The sequence below is a fragment of the Ammospiza caudacuta genome, chromosome 4 (genome assembly GCF_027887145.1).
Source record: "Ammospiza caudacuta isolate bAmmCau1 chromosome 4, bAmmCau1.pri, whole genome shotgun sequence".
NCBI classification, from domain to species: Eukaryota; Metazoa; Chordata; class Aves; order Passeriformes; family Passerellidae; genus Ammospiza; species Ammospiza caudacuta.
This window is the reverse complement of record NC_080596.1, coordinates 50,704,270-50,715,334: the sequence shown is the minus strand read 5'-3', so window position 1 is coordinate 50,715,334 and position 11,065 is coordinate 50,704,270. Positions and strand designations below refer to the sequence as shown.

The window sequence follows — 11,065 nt, the reverse complement described above, 5'->3', positions numbered from 1 at the left end:
CAAATAAAGCTGCAAGTGATAAAGGCAAGAGCTACACTTGGCAGTTCATAAAGACAAATCTCTTTTCTTAGTAAGATTGCAGGCTATAAGCTAACAAAAAAATACTATCAAGAAGATTAGAGCCTTTATATTCCACTTAAGCTTAGACTGATAAAACAGTGTTAACAACAGCGTGCCATGCATGTGATAACACAAGATGACTTCAAAACCAGCATATATTTCAAGCTTCAATGACGACTCTATCTGGGCTCTCATTGACATTCAATGCTGGAAAAATCTTTAATTAACTAGGATGGCAATGCTAGTTTAAGATCACAGGCACAATGGGATTTAGTGAGTATTCTCCACAATTGGATTAAAAGGGGATAAGATACACCTCTCACTTTAGTAATACTGAATGGATTCAGTTTGAAGATTCATATACCAGGGGGAATGAGATAAAAGTGTCCCCTTTTTCTGAATTTATTTTAGTGTCATCCCTCTAAAATATCAATGTTTCATCAGTTAAACTGCATGAAGACATTATAATCCTGCCATCTACAGATGAAGTCCTAAGACATATGCCTATCAAATGCTACCAGTTTACTCCACTTACCCACCCTAACATGTCAGTGTGAAGAGCAGAAGACTAGAGATTAATAAAAACAATGCAATGGAATGTCCCAAAATCTCAAGGTTTCTAGAAAACAGGTCCAGCTGGATTACACCTTCCTGTACCAACAGTTTAGGCCAGCAGACTTAATGCACTTTTTTTTTTTTTTTAATTAATAAAGCAAGAGGCTGAGAAAATTCACAGCTACAGTTTTGCTGATTAGGATCAAGATACAGCAGAGTGCTGAGTATATATTTTTGCACGATGGTCATATGACATTCCTAACAGTAACCCTTCAGAAATGATGTTTTAGATGAGTGCATAAGGCAGAAATTTAACCACTTTTTACTTTTTAAAAGCTTAACAAACTTTTATCCCTGTGATTAGATAGGTTTTACAGCAACATTGGTAAATCAATATGTGTTTCAAACTCTCGTAATTTCTCAAAGCCTTCAGGAATCACAGAGGAGTTAATTCTGGAGCTGTCTGGTTTGCTGGGGCTGCCAGTTTATATGAGAGAGCCATGTTCCAGCCTAAAGTCTGTCAATCTGCAATTTAGAAAAAGGAAACTACAGCCTTATAGAAGAAGTTGTTATCGTGGGCTATCGGGAAGGATTCTAGCCAGCATTGATTGGCTGTATCAGAAGAGTATTTCCTCTCTTCTCAATAGATACATTTTGTCATAGATAAAAAGATTCTAAGATTATTTATGCTGTAAAAAAGGTTTTCATAGCTCTGACAAATAAATTGTTTTAAACCATCAAACTCATTCATTTCCAAATGCATTTCCATTCAGATACAGAAATGACAAGCCCTTCATTAAAGCAGCAGTTTTTTGATGGCATTAGCTTAATCTTACCAATATTATTGACCTATTGAATGTTTACTTCAGCAAGCATTCCCATGGATATCTAAAAGCAATATTTTGAATTGACTTTTCAAAGGAGCTCATCCACAAATTTTAAATCACTTTCAGGCTTTCAAGCTGAAGTGAACTTTTCAAATATAATTTCACATATTTCTCCAAGCTTATCACTCTTATCTCCAAATCTGTTTCGTGTCCAAAGGCTGTAGATCTCTCTTGTCTCTCTCTTTATTCTACACTCTCCCAAATGTCAACCATCAGTTGTCAAACTGAAGAGAGGAACATGTGAGGCTGACTGCAAAGCCAAAGAAGAACCTTTCTGGTTTATGCTCACATATTTCGGACAAAGGTAGGAAAAAGACCTAAGAGAAACCTCCACTGCTTAAGAAACTTTCTTTTGCTTCTATAATGCAAACAGGATATAGACAACAGAATTTACAGCATTTAGTGCAATCCACTGAAAAGGGCAACTGCATTTATCATTATAATTATTAAAAATAAATGAAGGGGAAAGGTTAAAAGCAATTCACCTTTGTTTCCCACTTACTGTTGCTATTTATAGTCAGTCAAAGCACGTGGAGAATGCTGTTGCCACTTTGATTTTGAGATCCAACATTGAGCTAATGTTTGTGAAAATGAGGCATATGATGCAGAGCCACGCGGAGCTCGGATTCATGTGATCAGGGATGTGCAGGACCTAAAGGCAGACCACTAACCGAAGGAGCACTAATCAAGGAGAACAGGGAAAAACCTGCCACAATAACAACATCACATGTTCCTTGATAATGCTTGAGTGACAACCTCTTACAGTGTACAGTGCCCTGCCTTTGCATCTTTAAGAAATTAAACGCTCTGAGTGTTTACATTAAAAAATTCCAGTTCACCTTTTTTCTCCTACAGAAACACCTGGAAAATGAGGGGGGCACTAATAAATTAAGTATTTTGGTAAATTTTTCCTCCCTAAGATTAATTCGATGAGGCTAGCACCTAGTAAGAAACGTGATTTTAAAACGCTATTTGATTTTGAAATTGTTGGTATGCTAACAAAAAGTATTCCATTTTGCAGCAGAGGAAGGATTCACCTATCAAAAGAGACTGGCTGTCAGAGATGAAAGAGAGTAAAGAAATGGAGAGAGCCATTTTAAACATGTAAGACAAGACTTTCATCTCATGCTGGACCATGTGGGACAGCGCTATTAACCTTGGGAAAAAATCTGACAGGAGTGAAAAAGAAAGGAAGATGAAGAAAAAAAAAGGAATATTTTACCTTCAATAATTTTTCGGATCTGTACCGACACATTTCAAGAAGTCTACATTTATGCTTTTCCAGGGGTGAAAGTTTTGCCATATGTCCTCTGCATCTTTCTGTACATGCAGAAGTGTTGTTTTGGGTTTTCTGACAGTCTGTGTGTCCTTTGCCCACCTGCCTGTTCAGGTGCTGCTACCTTGGGCAGAGCATGGCTGGGGAATGCATGCATGACTCCTTTGCCTGGGTCACTTGTCTACCTTCCTTCCACCTCAACAGTGTGTGGCACTGACTGCCAAAGCAGTGTTAAAGCTAGAAATTTGTGTAGTTTGTGTTATTTATGCCTGAAGAGCAGCTCCACTCCAGTTCTGCAGCTACAGAAGTGAGTGCTCCCAGATGCTCATCAGTGCTCTCATCGGTGCTTAAAAAACTCCCTCTGTGGGATTCCACAACCCCTTCTTGCAATGCATTTGTATTCTAAATCCTCCTTGCTCTTTGCAATTGCCTTCCTTACATATAAGCGATTTTTTTTCCTGAGAACTAAGAGGATAACTTTTTATCTTGCCCTTGAGGAACATGAAAAACAATCGCTCACAATCCTTTTCTTAAGGACCCTTTTCACGTTTAAGCTCCCTGTCAGTTTTCTCTTTTCCATACCAAACCAGCCACTTTCAAGTCTTCGCTTTGTGCCACGGCACACACTTTTAAGTCTCACTCTAGGTGCTCTGGCCCTTAATAGGTGGTGGCTCACAGCGGGCTGAGTCGATCCCAGCAGTGCGAGGCAGGGTGGAGGCGATACCTTTGGTGCCTCCAGAACCTGCTGTGACACCTCCAGGAGCGATCAGTGAGGATTTCAAGGCTAGGCAAATACGCCTTTGTACCTGCCCTTTAAGGGATGCTCTCTCCGTTTCCAGCTCCCGTGCCCGGCCGCTTCCCCCCGCCTTTCTCCGGTCCACGCTCCACTTGGGCTTACGCGGCCCCGATCCCTGGGGTGCTCGGCACGGCAGAATGCTGCCCGTGGGAAGGGCGAGCTCTCCCCCACGACAGCACCGTGCGCACGTTCAGCCACGGCGCTCTGTGCTTTTTTCCTAAACCATTCTGTTGAGGGGCTTCAGGGCGAGCCCGCGGGGGCTCCCGGCGCGCTGCCCTGCCCGGGGGCGGGGGCGCCTCGCTCACCTGCGCCCATCCCCGCGGCGGCGGCGGCGGCGGGGCGGGGGCCGGGGCGGGGCGGGGCCGCCTCTACTCCGCTCCCTCCCGCGGGGCTCGGGTATCTCCGCGCCGGGCGCTGCGAGCGGCAGCCGCGCCGGGATGGAGGGCGCGATCCTCGCCCGGGAGCCGGCGCACACTGTGCTGCTGCTGCTGCTGCTGCTGCTGCTGAGCCTCTTCCCCGCAGGTGGGAGCCGCGGGCGCGGGCGGGCGCGGAGCCCCGCGGGGCCGGGATCAGCATGGGCGGCGGCGGCGGGGAAAACTTCGGCGCTGGCGGCCCCTTCCTCGGGGCAGCGCCGCGGCGGGGGTCGGGCGGCAGCCCGCGCTGTGCCCGGCATCGCCCCGCGCTGCCCTGGTGGGACGCCCCGCCGGGGAAAGAAAGTCCTTTGTTTGCCGTGCGCGGCTATCCGGGGCTGGGAGAGGGGCCGGCGGGGAACCCCTCCACCCCCCTCCACCTCCCCGGCCGGGCTGTTTTGACAATAAACTGTCTGGGGATCAGTACAAAATGTCCCCGCGGTTAAGTGCTCGTTGAACAATGGGCAGGGACGAGCAGCCGGCGTCAGGTGTCCAGCGCTGTGCAGCGGGGTGCAGCTCCCGGGGCAGCAGGTGGGCTGTGTCCAGCGGGGTGCAGCTCCCGGGGCAGCAGGTGGGCTGTGTCCAGCGGGGTGCAGCTCCCGGGGGAGCAGGTGGGCTGTGTCCAGGCTGTGCAGCTCCCGGGGGAGCAGGTGGGCTGTGTCCAGGCTGTGCAGCTCCCGGGGGAGCAGGTGGGCTGTGTCCAGCGGGGTGCAGCTGCCGGAGGAGCAGGTGGGCTCGGTGCCCTCTGCGCCCGCCGGTGCAGCCCCGGCGGGACAGGGCATCGGGGCTTGTCTCTTGCGGCACTGACGGACCTTCGCGGTGAAAAGGAGGGCGATAGGAACCTCTCAGGCCTTCGGGAGATCAGCTGGTGCTAAAACTTTGATGTATTGTAGGTTCCCTTCCACTCGTTTCTAAAAAGGGAGTTTATTTTTTGACCTCTCAGCCCTGGAGCACAGGTCTAATGGTTTAAATACTGTATGTGGCTGCAGAGCTGGGCAACTTCGCACACGGCTTTCAGAGCCGCCCTGCATCTCCTTTCGTGGTCTGTGGGCTTAGGAGGCGTTTGGCTGTGTCCCGCGATGGTGCTGGAAGGAGGTCGCTGCTAGACCTGGGGAGGAATTTGGCCCTGGGCACTAAAGTCTGAAAGGAGATAACATGAAAGGTTCTTTCGCTGCTTATCTAAGAACGAGGTTAGGATCCAGGGAAGCGATGCACAGCGATAGGTGTTTAACGTCTGCTGCCACCACCAGAGAGGAGCCTCGCAGAGCACCCTGTGTGACACAGGCGGGGAGGGTTCTGCCAGCCGCTGCCCAGGGCATACCGCCAAAACACCAGAAACCAGCAGCAGTGACAATTGACGCTTCTTCGTTGTAAAACACTTTAGGATGCCTTAATGGTTTTGTTTAGGTAACTTTTTGTGTTTGTTGCCTTTTGTTTATTGGTAATCTGAGTAAGTGTGGTATCTGGTATTTGGGCTTTGCTATTTAGAAGTACTCACATAAGGCTGCAAAATGCTGTGGCCACAGGAATGGAAAAGTCTCCTACCCATGAGTTATTCCTACCTAGAAAGAAATTTTAAAAATGTTGAAATTATTAATACCTGCCAGCTTTCTTTACTTCATTAATTTCTTGCCTGTACTTTAGGCTACCCTTCATCATATAGTTAGGCTGCCCTTAAGGAAAGCTTGGGAAACAGGTCCTACTGACAGCGTGTCCTGGAAGACAGAGGTGCAATTTCCAGAGTACTGGAGAACCAAGGAGAATCAATGAGAACCTTCCTCATGATTGTTCTTCTCGTTCTGGGTTTGCACACTTGCTTGTGGGAGACTTCAGGGACACATCAGACAAAAACTTGTGTGTGAGCAAAACCACACCATGTTGTAAGAAATAGCTTGCTACTGCAAAAGACAGTTGTCCTTGGATATGCATGTGCATCGTCTGTGTATCACACAGGTGTAGGAGTATTCTGGGCTGGTTTTGTGGTACTGGGCGAGGTGTCACTGTGATGGTCTGAGTCCTGGCAGCAGCATAGGAACCTCAGAAGTGACAGGCAGGACAGAGCTGATGTGCTGTTCTGGATTGCTCCAGAGCTAGTTTGGCCCTGTGCTACTTTTGGTTTTGTCTCAGTGTAGACACTTGGCTGGGATGATCTCCCTGTTGAGACCTATCCTGTTTATCAGTGTACAGGTTTATAATAAGTATCTTTTTTTGGCTGTTGGTCAAGAGCGTCTTCCTTTGGCTCCAGGCTGGGAAGGAGGATGTAGAAAACAGCTCAATGTAGCTTCTCAAAGGGTAAACCATTCATCTTTTCTGTCCATAGTCCCTTCCTACTTTTTGTTTTACTTGCAAACTAACATGCTTCCATACTTCCTTCCATTTGGGACTTGCCTCGTCCTCATTTTGATGCAATATTCTGGAATGATCTTTTCTCTTTTCTTCTCCTGTCCTCCCTCAAGGTTTGCTTTGTCCCCCACCATCCAGTACTCTGCCAGAGTCCCTTGTGTTTCCATCCTGTGCTCATGAAAGACTGGACATGGTTCCCTTCAGCATCCATCCATCAATGCAACCTTCCCCCCCCCAATCAGCTGCAGAGTAATAGGAGACTCTCCCTGTGCCCAGAGGGAAGAATGTCTGTTTTCATGATGCTCCCTGCTACCTATCAGCCATGAGGGAGGAAGCTTGAAGAAGGAAGATTGAATTTGATGAGGATTCTGATTGCTGTCATTCAGTCACTGCCTTGACCCCCCTCAAGCCATCTGAGTATCCTGCCCTCCCTACTCACATTTCCATCTCTGCTCTCTCCTCCTTTTCCTCCCTCCCCTGTGGCAGTGCAGAGTCTCCTGTGCAGAAATGTAGCCTAAGGGCACTGCCAGGAGCAGAATGGAAATGTCAAAGATTGCTCAGTATTCAACTCTTTTTCCCTGCGCTGCCACTGGGAACTTTTTCCCTGCAAGTGCGTGAGTGATTTTTGTTCGGGCTTTGTAATAAAAAATGTGACAAATTTGGCAAGAAGTGAGACTCCCATTTACATCCTGTTTAAATACCATTCATAGAGACTGAAGGCATTTCCATGTGCTTATTTTGCCAGAGAGAGCCTCTTGTCAACAGATGACTGCAGCTGTAGTACTGTTGGGTTGTATTGGCTCTCTGTGGGTTTTCCAGCTTTCCCAGTGATTGTCCAAACAGTAATGCTTCTTTGCAGGTGCCTGAATTCAGCAAAGGATCCTGAGTCACCTCCAGAAGGGACATGCTGCACCAGGATACAGGTGGAATTGGAAGGGATATGTCTTTAGCACATGTAAACATGAGCTAGGACAGGTCTTGGGAGAAACATTTGGGTCATACTCCAGTCAGTAGGAGGTTCTCCTTGTGAAGCTTGTCCTTTTTGCTCTCTGGTCTGTTCTGAGAGACTAATGGTATCTCTGTAGTATTTAGATTTCTGTCTGAACTATGATTTGTTGTTACTGCAAGCTATTAGAAGGATCTTTAAGGACTATCTGGAACTGCCAAACTAAATGCCAAATACTAGGTGTTTGTAGTTTGAAGGAAAGCTGCTTTCTAGTCCAAATACTAAACAGTCTGATGGAATCTGAAGGTAAGGAACAACAAATTCTGGATAAAACAAGAACCATGCAGCATCCAAGAGTTTCAACAACATATATGTTTATCTACAATACACAATGACTGATAAAATCTCATATCAGTCTTGTAGAAGAGAGGCAGTAATTGCTCAAGGTTAAGCCACTTTTCAGCTTTTTTTTTTCTCTCTCCATGAAGATGAATGCCATTGCAGAGATCAAGTGTTACACATTGTCTTGCTCTATGGATGTGACACATGATTTTACAGATGTTGTTTTCTTTTTCATCTAGTACAAACATCTTCCAGGATTTTGACTCATTTCCTTAAGTCTCTTTCAGCTGTTCAGAGAATGGCTAGAGGAAATGAGGTCTGATATCCTAATGCATTGCATTCACTGTAAGTACCCTCTCACTTGAAGTACATAACTTTACCTTTCTAAAATTTTGGAATGTCTTTCTGACTGTTCCCATGCACAAGAAACAAGTTGCAGATGTTTCTGTCCCTTGGAAACTCAGCTTCCCCAGTTGGGGCTTCTCAGCTGTAACAGAGCTTAAGGTCTTCATTGTAACTTTGGGCGGGAGAGAAGAGCTGACGCTGCGGCGCCTAAGGAAAGTGTGTTACATCTTTTGGTCATTCATTTAAAACAATCTGAAGAGAATGCACACAGAAATTATGAGAACTTGGCATAAAAGGAATTTTAAAATTACTACTATCCTTCTATATTACTGTATTCTATAGTACTGTGGTTGTCTTTTTCAGTGACTTTTAGGAAGCTAGAAGGTTTTTTTTTCCAGTAGGACCCTGTTTGACAATGAATCCTGCAAACAGTCGTAAATGAACGTAATTTTACGCGTGTGAGCAGTCTTCTTGGCTGGCTGCCAAACCCAATGACAACTGAAGTGTATTGTTTGTCCACTGGCCAAGATTGCTGCCGTTAGTGATAAAAGCATAAGGAGAGTGTAAACATCTGTGTTTGAGGGGAGAACGTGACTCCTGTTTTCTAGGGGATACCAATTAGAAAGCTCAGTAAATGTTATTTTCTCAGTGGATTTCCTCTTGGGGATTATATTGATTTATTCTGAAAACACCGGTTTTCAGATTTAATGGATTTTTAATGATATTTTTCACGTTGCAAAAGATTTTTTTACAGCATGTCAGGCTCTTGACTTTACCAGCAAAGAGACATGTAAATAACAGAAAAAATTTCTAATGTTGCTACCATGCTATGCAACTTCTGGGCTGCTCCATGGGGATCATTTCTGGAAATTGAACTAAAATGAAGCATCACTGGGTACCATTAAGAGCAACAGGGTTTTTTGTCACTGGGGGAGCTGACTGCATTCAATGTCTATAATTTTAAATGTCATCTTGGCAGTTGAATCTGTAATCATGTAACACAATCGAATATCTGATATGGAGAAGAATTCTCCGGTCAGCTAGGCACTGGCAGTTGTAAACCTAAGTGATAAAGAGGATGCATGGGCTGATTTAAGTTAAGAAGAGATGAACACTGTGGCGGGCAAATGTGAAAATCAGCGAGATGCATCTCTTACAGGTTCTTTGGAAGCATGGTAAATGCCAGGTTAGTCCTACATCTGCTGTCTTTTCCTGTCAGTCCTGAGCAGTTGTCCCCTGCTCCTGCTGGGTGACCATGCTCCTTGTGAGGGACCAGAGGGCTGCAGCAAGTCTCCTGTGAAGACAGGCTGAGAGAGCTGGGGCTGTCCAGTCTGGAGAAGAGAAAGCTGGGGTGGATTTGTTTTACAGAAAGGCATTGTACAAAAGCCACACAGGAAAAAGAAATCAAGCTTGGTTGATTATAACCTGTCATTGAGAGCCTGCATGCTTTGAAGGGGTGGAAAATCCCAGTGAGCTGTGTAATAGAAATGTTTTGGGTGTTCACATACCTAGGCCATTCAGAACTAACCAGATTCCTGCTGACAGGTATCATGAGATTTAAAACTTGCTCTTGGCTCTCTTACTTAATCTGTTTTTTGTTCAGGAGTTAATGGCTGCACTGGATGTCACATGTTGAAGGTTTTGTCTTCAGGCCTCAGGAGTGGAAACTTCATTCTTTGCTGTACGAAATCTGATTTTCTCATGCATTCATCTTTTTCCTGCAGCTGGGTTTTTCATAGACACAGCAAGTCTCAGGAAGCTCCCATAGAACTCTATGAGTAAGGCTGGAGGAGACCTGCAGAGATCTGCTCTGTCCCCAGCTCTTCCCTGTAGTCAGATGGAGCAGATCTCCCCACACAGACTTTTGTTCTAACCTGCTCTAAGGCAGATTTGTGCTGCAGACTCTTACCACCTGTTTTTTCTAGTAAATAGGTATTAAAGGTCAAAAGCTTCTGATACCTAATCTCCCTTGCTGGTTACCTAATTCCATCCTTTTATTCTTGTGGTCTTTTGGACATGTGAACTACTAATCACCATCCTTTTTATAATAATATTTTACACATCGATGATATAAACCCTTCGGCTTCTCTTTTCTATGATAAACCTTTTCAGATATTTTCTTTTGGAGTGTCTTTTGTAACTCCTCCTGCTCTTCTCAGCCCTCTCAGACTTGTTTGCATTTCTTCCAGATATGATCTTAAAACTGACATCTGACTGCAGATGAGAAATGCAGTGTTTCCAGGTTCAATAAAATGGTCACCTCCCCCTGTAGTATGCGCTTCAATTTGATTCAAAGCATTGTAAATCTGATTTTAATCATGATTTAAATCAGCCAACAGTAAGCCTCATTTTAACTGTTTTGCATTTGTACTTAATCATTTTGCAAAGAAAGGTTTAACCTCCTTTATTACCATTGAGATAGAGTTTTAATTAAATGTAGCCTTTGCAGTTAATGTTATACTTACTTTGATTAATCACTGTGCCTGTATTTAAGCAATTATGTAGCTTGTTAAATATACACTGATCCTGATTCTTCATGTGTATGTTTTAGTATGAAAATAGAAAATGTTGACATTTCTTGTATTAGATAATTGATTTTTGCTGATGATTTGCATCGATTACAATGACGGAAACAAGAATTCTGAAATGTTCTTCCGTTAGATAAAAAATTGCACTACATAGAAGCCAGCCAATTCAGAAGAAAAAACTCATTGAGAAATGTTTTGAAAAAAAGAATTAATGCCTGAAAGGCCTATCTGTAGTCAAAACTGATGGCTTCTAATCACTATGCTACAAAAATTTTAGAACTAGTCCATGTCATTCTCTCCTTATTCTTAGAATAGCAATGGAAGGAAACATTCATGGGGTTTTTTTTCAGCTCCAGATCAGTAGCTCCTCTTTGAATGGACTAGATTCTTAATTGAGTTGTACTGAATGAACTGAAATAAAGAAAATATTTTCTCTGCACCTGCTAGGAAACTCCACATGTCAAAGACTGGTTTATTGCTGCAGCACAACCTGCCTGAAGGTGCTCAGGGGCTGACTTTGATGAATCCAGTAGTTATATTATCTTTAAAATGTTGACAGCAAATTTACAGCTTGAAT

General features: G+C 44.5%; 1 protein-coding gene across 1 annotated transcript in view; it reads left to right on the top strand.

The window, feature by feature from the left end:
* The first annotated feature begins 4,013 nt into the window (after positions 1–4,013).
* The window catches only part of KIT (KIT proto-oncogene, receptor tyrosine kinase), a 55,322-nt gene continuing 48,270 nt past the window's right edge, over positions 4,014–11,065 (top strand). Inside the window, exon 1 of the mRNA XM_058803205.1 lies at positions 4,014–4,096. The gene's annotated coding sequence lies outside the window, so the exon portion shown is untranslated. The remainder of the gene's footprint in view (positions 4,097–11,065) is intronic.